The sequence below is a fragment of the Thamnophis sirtalis genome, unplaced genomic scaffold (genome assembly GCF_051295495.1).
Source record: "Thamnophis sirtalis isolate CommonGarterSnake01/CBP01778 unplaced genomic scaffold, rThaSir2_p1.2 scaffold_9, whole genome shotgun sequence".
Taxonomy (NCBI): Eukaryota; Metazoa; Chordata; class Lepidosauria; order Squamata; family Natricidae; genus Thamnophis; species Thamnophis sirtalis.
The window spans coordinates 3,260,477-3,269,301 of record NW_028261389.1 but is presented as its reverse complement, the minus strand read 5'-3'; the positions used below and the strand labels follow the sequence as shown (position 1 = coordinate 3,269,301).

The following is an 8,825-nucleotide window of genomic DNA, read 5'->3' as shown; positions in this document are numbered from 1 at the left end:
TGTTGGGAGGGTGGGTTTCGAACGCCTGGAGAGCCCAGGTGAAAGGTAGGTAGGTAGGAAGATAAGAAGTCCATTGTAGGTGATTCTGGACCAGGCATTAAGTCCGAATTTTTTTCCCCCCACAGGGCAGGTAACTTCGGTTACTAAATGAATGATTGTTTCTGTTAGTGACCGAAGGCACGGACACTGAGGGAAAAAAGGATTTATTCATTTAGTGTTCATTGCTTCTAAATGATCGTTTCATTTAGTGACCGAAAGGCATGGGCACTGAGGGGAAAAAAGGATTTATTCATGTAGTGTTCATTGTTTCTAAATGATTTTCATTTAGTGACCAAAGGCACAGAAACTGAGGAAAAAAGGATTTATTCATTTAGTGTTCATTGTTTCTAAATTATTGTTTCATTTAATGACCGAAGGCACGGACACTGAGGGAAAAAAGGATTTATTCATTTAGTGTTCATTGTTTCTAAATGATCGTTTCATTTAGTGACCGAAAGGCACGGGCACTGAGGGGAAAAAAGGATTTATTCATTTAGTGTGCATTGTTTCTAAATTATCGTTTCATTTAATGACCGAAGGGACGGGCACTGAGGAAAAAAAGGATTTATTCATTTAGTGTTCATTGTTTCTAAACGATCGTTTCATTTAGTGACCAAAGGAACGGGCACTGAGGGGAAAAAGGATTTATTCATTTAGTGTTCATTGTTTCTAAATGATCGTTTCATTTAGTGACCGAAGGCACGGGCACTGAGGAAAAAACGGATTTATTCATTTAGTGTTCATTGTTTCTAAATTATTGTTTCATTTAGTGACCGAAGGAACGGGCACTGAGGAAAAAACGGATTTATTCATTTAGTGTTCATTGTTTCTAAATGATCGTTTCATTTAGTGACTGAAGGAACGGACACTGAGGGAAAAAAGGATTTATTCATTTGGTGTTCATTGTTTCAAAATGATCGTTTCATTTAGTGACCGAAGGTACGGGCACTGAGGAAAAAAAGGATTTACGCCAGGTTCTCATACTTACGACCATCCTACTTATGACCGTCCCTACAGCCAGGGGGATCGAAAGTCTGATCCTTCGCAAGGGACGTAATGCAGGGGGACCTCGAGTGACGTCCGCGGTTGAGCGCAACGTTGCTGTTGTTAAGCGGGAGGTTTTCTAAGTGGGTTTTGCTCTCTGTTGCGCGTCCTTTCTTGCCGTCGTTGTTAAGGGAAGCGCTGTGGTTCTTCAGTTAGGAATACCGTTGTTATTTGAATCTGGCTTCCCCATCGACTTGGCTGGTCTGGAGGTCGCAAAGGAGGATCACGTGACCCACAGTCGTGGCAACCGTCGTAAGTGCAAGTCAGTTGCCAAATGTCTGAAGGTAAATCACGTGTCTCACAAATGGTCCTAAGTTGCTCTTTTCAGTGACAGTTACTAAATGAACCACTGTATTTATGGGCATTGCAGTCTTCTGGGTCATGTGACTCATCCCGGCGGGCTTCCACAAGCAAATTTAGCGGGGAAGCTGGATTCGCTTAACGACTGTGTGATTCGCTTAACGACCGCTGCGATCCACTTAATAACCATGACAAAGAAGCCATAAAATGGGGTACGACTCACTTAAGTGCCTTCCTTAGCAATGGAAATTCCGCCCCGCCCCCGTTGCGGTCGTAAGTAGAGGACTATGGTCGTCCAAGCGAGACGAACCAAGACTGAGAAGAGTAGCATCATTTCAGTTGGTCCTTAACTTACAACTATTCATTCCAAGTGACAACGGCACAGGGAAAGGTGACTCAGGACCGTGTTCCACACTTATGACTGTTGTAGCATCCCCACAGCCACGTGAGCAAAATTCGGACGCTCAGCAACTGAGTCGTATTTACGACGGTCTTGGTGTCCTCCCGCCCCCGTCACATGATCCCCTTTTGCGACCTCCCGCAGAGCCAAGGGGGAAATGAGATTCACTTAACAACCGCGTTCCTCGCTTAACACCTGCATGGATTCGCTTAACCACCGTGGCCAGAAAGGTCGCAAAGTGGGGTAAAAACTCACTTAACAGAGAGAAATTGAAGTTTGCACTTCCCATGATCTGGATTCCGGCTTCTTTTGTGACCTTCAGACGTCGTGGGCATCCCTGGAGGTTTTTAAGAAGAGACTGGACGGCCGTTTGTCTGAAACATTATCTGGTCTCCTGCTTGAGCAGGGGGCTGGACTAGATGACCTCTAAGGTCCCTCCTGGCTCTGCTATTCTTTAATCGCAGATGAATTAACCAGTGGAATAAGCTGCCTCCAGGGGTTGTGGGAGCTCCCATCACTGGAGTTTTTTAAAAGAAAAGACTGGACCGCCACTTATCTGAAATGGTATAGGGTCTCCTGTTTGAGCCGGGGGTTGGACTAGATAACCGCCAAGGTCCCTCCGAGCTCTGCTATTCTTTAATCGCAGATCAATTAACCAGTGGAACAAGCTGCCTCCAGACGTTGTGGGAGCTCCCATCAGTGGAGGTTTTTAAGAAGAAACTGGACAGCTATTTATCTGGAATAATGTAGGGTCTCCTGCTTGAGCAGTGGGTTGGACTAGATGACCTCCAAGGTCCCTTCCGGCTTTATCCTGATTTGATTCTGAGTTGACATTCCTGCGGATGTTGTTGACGTCCTTGGCAGTTCCGGGATGATGTTGGGACACGCTTGAATTTTGGATCCAATTTTCTTTTCTTTTTTTTTTTGCCCCCAGGTCATTTCCAACAAAACGTTGCTTGAAACCAAATTTTTTATAATCCCGTTTTGTTCTTTTTCCTCCCGAGATACGTGATTTACAATCGCTGCCTCTTAAATCTCCTTCTGTTTGGAAAAAAAATATTCCTCCCTTTCCTCTTCTGAACGATTAATCACCCCCTCCTAAATTTCAACCCATTGTATGCTTGATCACAGTTCCTTCCGCGTCGGTGTCATGTCAAAAGAAAAACGCATCGAACACAAATGTGCGATGAGTTTATTGTGGTTTTCTGGGTTTCCTTTAGGGATGGACGATACGTTTTACACCTGGTAGAACTTGGTGGCTCAGGAGTACGCATGTCTCGTTTGTCAAGGTTCTGGGACAGGAACACGTGTGTGGAGACTGAGTTTGTCCTTCACAGCCGTCCTAAAATCCCTGGTGGTCTCTAAGCTTGGTGGTTTTCTTGCAGACGTTGAATGACCCAACTAGGGAACATCATCAGTGCTGAAAGGGAAAGGAATCTGCAAAGGAGAAGGGGAGGAATAGCAATAGCAATAGCAGTTAGACTTATATACCGCTTCATAGGGCTTTCAGCCCTCTCTAAGCGGTTTACAGAGTCAGCATATTGCCCCCAACAACAATCCGGGTGCTCATTTTACCCACCTCGGAAGGATGGAAGGCTGAGTCAACCCTGAGCCGGTGAGATTTGAACAGCCGAACTGCAGAACTGCAGTCAGCTGAAGTAGCCTGCAGTGCTGCATTTAACCACTGCGCCACCTCGGCTCTTAAGAGGAGGAAGAGGAGAAGGAAATGAAGTGGGGAAGAGGAGGAGATTTCAGATTTCAGATTTAATTTATTTGTAGGCCGCCCTTCTCCGGGAGGGACTCAGGGCGGCGAACAACTCAGAAGGGGAAAAGGGGATACAAACACAATACATATAATTAAAATACACAAGAGTCATACAGCCATACAAGTCGAGAGGGGAGGGGAACTCATCACCCCCAGGCCTGCCGGCACAGCCAGGTTTTGACGGCTTTCCGGAAGGCCTGGAGAGGGGTGAGGGTCCGAATCTCTGCGGGGAGTTCATTCCAAAGGGCCGGAGCTGCTACAGAGAAGGCCCTCCCCCGGGTAGTAGCCAGATGGCATTGGCTGGTAGACGGAGCCCGGAGGAGGCCGACCCTGTGCGATCTAACGGGTCTGTGGGAGGTAATTGGCAGCAGGCGGTCTCTCAAGTACCCAGATCCAATACCATGAAGGGCTTTATAAGTTACGACTAGCACTTTGAAGCGTATCCGGAGACCGATCGGTAACCAGTGCAGCTCGCGGAGGATAGGTGTGACGTGGGTGTACCGAGGTGCACCCACAATTGCTCGCGCGGCTGCATTCTGGACGAGTTGTAGTCTCCGAATACTCTTCAAAGGCATGTAGAGCGCATTGCAGTAGTCCAGGAGGCAGAGAAGGACTGTGTTGTGGCCCAACAGCGGCCGGCTGAGCTGTCGGTGGAATCTGACAGCGATGGACACTATGGGGCTGCCCTGGAGGCTGAGGAAGATTCTGGCGGGTGTTCGGAGTCAGAGCAGGGACTTGAGAGGCCTGTTGGCCGTCAGGTGGCGTCTGAGTCAGGGAGCAGTGAGGAAGAACAGAGGGAGGCTGTCCCTGATGTACGTATGTGTAGGGCTGCGAGGAGGAGGGAGCAGCTTTGGAAAAAGGATCACAGAAGGAAATAGGAACAGGTGGCTACTGATTGGCCCCTCCCGGAGATCTTATAGGTGGGGCGACGGGAGGGGAATTTTGCAGGAAACAACAATTTACTGGAGGAGCCGAGGTGGCGCGGTGGTTAGAGTGCAGCACTGCAGGCTACTTCAGCTGACTGTTAGCTGCAGTTCGGCGGTTCAAATCTCACCGGCTCAGGGTTGACTCAGCCTTCCATCCTTCCGAGGTGGGTGAAATGAGGACCCAGACTATGGGGGCGATATGCTGACTCTGTAAACCACTTAGAGAGGGCTGAAAGCCCTATGAAGCGGTATATAAGTCTAACTGCTATTGCTATTGCTACTGATCCAGTAGAGAAAGATTGGGAGGATTTCGTGAGTTCAAGCCTTGTTTTCATCAAGATCGCTTTCTGGGCTCCCAGCCAAGGGGAGTTTGCTTATCTCCTTCCTTAGTTGTGGCAGACAGCCAAGTCTGTGGTCGTATATAGGCTTGGGACAGGACAGTCTGTGACATTATTCGTGCTCTCTGAGCTCGGTTGTTTTCTTGCAGACGTTTCATGCCCCAGCTAGGGAACATCATCAGGGTTAAATGGGATAGGGGGTTTCTGGAGAGGAGCAGGAAGAGGAATTCTGGGAATTGAAGTCTACAAATCTTAAAGTTGGATCCCCTTTTGAGACCTTCTGAAAAGCAAAGTCAAGGGAAAAGCTAGATTAACTTAACAACCATGTTACTAACTGAACCACTGTAGAGATTCACTTAACAACCGTGTCCTTCCTTCCTTCCTTCCTTCCTTCCTTCCTTCCTTCCTTCCTTCCCTCCCTCCCTCCCTCCCTCCCTCCCTCCCTCCCTCCCTCCCTCCCTCCTTCCTTCCTTCCTTCCCCCTTCTCTTCTTCTTTCTAACACCGAGAGAGAGAAATATATCTGAAATTTCCCACCCAACTTTGTTCCTAGCAGGCCTAAAATTCACTTGCTCTTATTCTAGTGCAGTTTTTCTCAACTTTGGCAACTTTGAGGTGTGTGTACTTCAACTCCCAGAATTCCAGAGCTGCCAGGAAAGCCGGCCTAGTGACTTTGGGCCAATCACCACGAGGCTGTGAGTTCTAGTCCCTCCCTAGGCACAAAACCCGGCTGGGTCCCTCCCTTTGGACCAATCACCAGGCAGCTGTGAGTTGTAGTCCCGCCCTAGGCACAAGCCTCAGCTGACTGCCTTCGGGCCAATCATCAGGAGGCTGCGAGTTCTAATCCCGCCCTAGGAAGGAAGATTTGCCGATCTCTCTCTCTTTCAGCCGAACCCACCTCACAGGGTTGTTGTTGAAAAAAATAGGAGGAGGAAGGAGTATTACATATGTTGTTCGCTTGCTTGAGTAATAAAAGCGAGGTTAAAGTCTAATAATAATCTTTTCTTTTCAATCCGAGAAGGCCTTTTAGAGTCACGCATATAATAACCTGAGGTTTTTATTTTATTTTATTTTAAAATGGATCGCAGCTGCTGAATTCAGCCTGTCTGGCAAGATCAAGTCCAAAGTTATTAATTTCTTATAGCGGGAAAAATAAGGCTTGTCATCGGTGTTGTGAGTTGTCTAATCTTTGGAATTGTATAGTGCCAAAGTCTTCTCTTTCTAGCAATCCGGGTTAAACTCCTTGGCCTGAGAAGGAAGATAATCATAAATAATATTAACCCCGGGGAACATTAATATCTCATACCTTCAACCCGGTGCTGAATTGCACAATCCGGAAGAGAGAGGAGGATTGGAAGCTTTAAATTATTTAATTAGTCTTTCTCATTTCTCTTGTTGGCTTGAGCAGGGCGGGGGGTTGGACTAGATGACCCATAAGGTCCCTTCCAACTCTCTTCATCTTTGCAGAGAGGAGAAATCTCCCTCCAATTCAGGAAACTTTTCCAACCCAGATAGTTCTCTTCTTACAGCAGCTCATTGAGTCACCATTCGAAGTTACATCCCCGGGAAAAAAAAGTGACTTACGACCCTTTTTCGCACTCAGTGTCCATTGCGGCATCCCCGTGGTCACGTGATCAAAATTCAGCCGTTTGGCAACTGCCTCGTACTTATGACGGTTGCAGGGTCCCCGCAGATCCCCTTTTTGCGACCTCCTGACAAGTCGAGTCCACGGGGAAGCCAGATTCGCTTAACGACCGGGTGACTAACTTAACCACGGTAGTGATTCGCTTAACGACGGGGGGCAAGGAAGGTCGTAAGATGGTTGAAAATTGACTTAACAACTGTCTCTCTGTGCCACGGAGAAAATGTGGGCTCGGGGGGGCATTGTAAGTGGGGGTCTGCCTGTACGTAGGATTATCTAAACTTTTACAAGCGGTAGGGAAGGCGTAGTTGCTACTACGTGACCTTGTGTGGGGAGTAAAAGCTGAGTAAGGCTGGGCTTGGTTGCTATTTGGGTGGGAAACAGACCAAATTCCTTTTCTCTTGTAAATATCAGGAGAGAAAGTAAAACTACTTTATTGTTATTATTATTCATATTATTCATATTACCATCTATGCTCTTTCCAAGACAGGGTGAACCAGTTCAGGTATCAGGAAGACTCAAGATTTTTATCTCTGTTTCTTTTTTATTGTTAAGAGTGTAATGATATTGTGGTGATTTCATGTTCTGTGGAGCCCTGGCAAATCTAAATATTTGGCACCTCCCTAATGACAACAACAGGCTCAAAGATTATAATTGGGGTTGGTCTATTTTGAGCGGAATTAAAAGAGGACAGAGAGTCCCTGATTTATCCATTTGATTAGCCGATTGTGCAAAAGTTATTACAGTTCTGTGTGTGTGTGAGAGAGAGACTTAAAACAACCGTTCTCAGACTTAAGATCTCTGCAACTTTTTGGCAATTTATGGGATCAAAATTTGGGCATTTTATGACAGTGAAGGGTTAATACCACTTTATAATGCCTGGGTAAGGCCACACTTGGAATATTTGCATCCAGTTTTGGTCGCCACGATGTAGAAAAGATGTGGAGACTCTAGAAAGAGTGCAGAGAAGAGCAACAAAGAGGATTAGGGGACTGGAGGCTCAAACATATGAAGAACGGTTGCAGGAACTGGGGATGTCTAGTTTAATGAAAAGAAGGACCAGGGGAGACATGATGGCAGTCTTCCAATATCTCAGGGGTTGCCCCAAAGAAGAGGGAGTCAAGCTATTCTCCAAGGCACCTGAGGGTAGAACAAGAAGCAATGGGTGGAAACTAATCAAGGAGAGAAGCAACTTAGAACTGAGGAGAAATTTCCTGAAGTGAGAACAATTAATCAGTGAACCAATTTGCCTCCAGAAGTTGTGAATGCTCCATCGTTGGAGTTTTGTCACGGGGTCAACCATCAAACTTTTCGAACCATCAGGATGTTATTCCTGACAGTGGAACTCCTTGCCTCCAGAAGTTGTGAATGCTCCAACACTGGAGGTTTTCAAGGAGAGATGGGACAACCATTTGTCTGAAATGGAATTGGGTTTCCTGCTTGAGCAGAGGGCTGGACTAGAAGACCTCCAAGGACTTAATTCCCCCCCCCTCAGACTTTCTGGGCTCAAATGTTCAGAATTCACCCATTGAACATTTTGGGCCTTGGAGTCCAACATGCTCCCCCCTACGTAACGGCACCTCTCTGCATCTGTCTTTGGGAAAGCTGAACAGAAAGCATCAAAATATTACAATACAATACAATAGCAGAGCTGGAAGGGACCTTGGAGGTCTTCTAGTCCAACCCCCTGCTTAGGCAGGAAACCCTACGGCATTTCAGACAAATGGTTTTCTGAGATTGTGGATTTGGGGTTTTCATGAGCTGTAAACCATAATCATCAAAATTATGACAAATTACGGCTTGAACTATCTTGCTTTGCATGTAATGAGTCTATCTCATATATTAGTTTCACCTTTTAAGTTGCATTACTGAAATAAATGAACTTTTGCATGATATTCTAATTTTTCGAGTTTCACCTGTATATTTGCAATACAATATAATAGCAGAGTTGGAAGGGACCTTGGAGGTCTTCTAGTCCAACCCCCTGCCTAGGCAGGAAACCCTACACTGTTTCAGACAAAAGGCTATCCAACATCTTCTTAAAGACTTCCAGTGTTGGGGCATTCACAACTTCTGGAGGCAACTTCTGTTCCACTGATTAATTGTTCTAACTGTCAGGAATTTTCTCCCCAGTTCTAAGTTGCTTCTCTCCCTGATTAGTTTCCACCCATTGCTTCTTGTTCTACTCTCAGGTACCTTGGAGAATAGTTTGACTCCCTCTTCTTTGGGGCAACCCCTGAGATATTGGAAGACTGCTATCATGTCTCCCCTGGTCCTTCTTTTCATTAAACCAGACATACCCAGTTCCTGCAACCGTTCCTCATATGTTTCAGCCTCCAGTCCCCTAATCCTCTTTCTTGCTCTTCTCTGCAC

At 46.3% G+C, this 8,825-nt stretch overlaps 1 protein-coding gene across 1 annotated transcript in view; it reads left to right on the top strand.

Moving 5' to 3' along the window:
• IL15RA (interleukin 15 receptor subunit alpha) overlaps positions 1–8,825 on the top strand; it is a 34,912-nt gene that overhangs the window by 378 nt on the left and 25,709 nt on the right. The gene's annotated exons all lie outside the window — the stretch shown is intronic.